The sequence below is a fragment of the Populus euphratica genome, unplaced genomic scaffold (assembly GCF_000495115.2).
Source record: "Populus euphratica unplaced genomic scaffold, PopEup_1.0 scaffold489.1, whole genome shotgun sequence".
Taxonomy (NCBI): Eukaryota; Viridiplantae; Streptophyta; class Magnoliopsida; order Malpighiales; family Salicaceae; genus Populus; species Populus euphratica.
This window is the reverse complement of record NW_011500363.1, coordinates 26,155-26,955: the sequence shown is the minus strand read 5'-3', so window position 1 is coordinate 26,955 and position 801 is coordinate 26,155.

Genomic DNA, 801 nt, shown 5'->3' with positions numbered 1-801 from the left:
AGTTCTTAAATTCATCAATCAATCCTTTCATTTATGTGATAGGCCTGCATTTAAAATGAACATTTACCACAAATTAAAGGTATCTTATATTATTAGATATATTATTATAAAACATATTTTAATTAAGGAGTTATTGCTACTTCAAGTGCAAAATGATGATATAAAACCTTAATAAAAATGCACTTTTAAGTACTAATCAATCGTAATTTTGATGATGAACATTTGTTTTTGATAATACATATAAATATACGATTTGTATTTCAACATTTATATAAACAACTTAATTAATCAAAGAGGTAAGGGCGACCTTTACCTGAAGTTTCTATAGTATATGTTCCTAAGAAGTCGAGTTCCATTCTAGATGCTTTTTCAACAACTCCAAAATAGTTAACTTTTGTTTAGCCAAATACATAACCAATTATTCATTTAACAACCAATTAAGCCTAAACACATAAATACATAAGTCACCATATGCATTTGCATAATCTTAGTGACATGACCAAAATGTTGATGTCTTCTTCCAAGTATAGGAGTGTCGAAGTAATAAATAACTCGATAAGACTGAGATCGAATCACGGGGAGGTTAATTGTATAAATTATAAATAATAACAAAACAACAATAACAATAATAATAATAATAATAATAATAATAATAATAATAATAATAATAATACTAATAATAATAATAATAATAATAAAAGTAATAGTAGTAATAATAATAATAGTAGTAATAATAGTAATAGTTATAATAATAATACACATAATAATAGTAATAGTAGTAGTAGTAGTAGTAGGAATAGA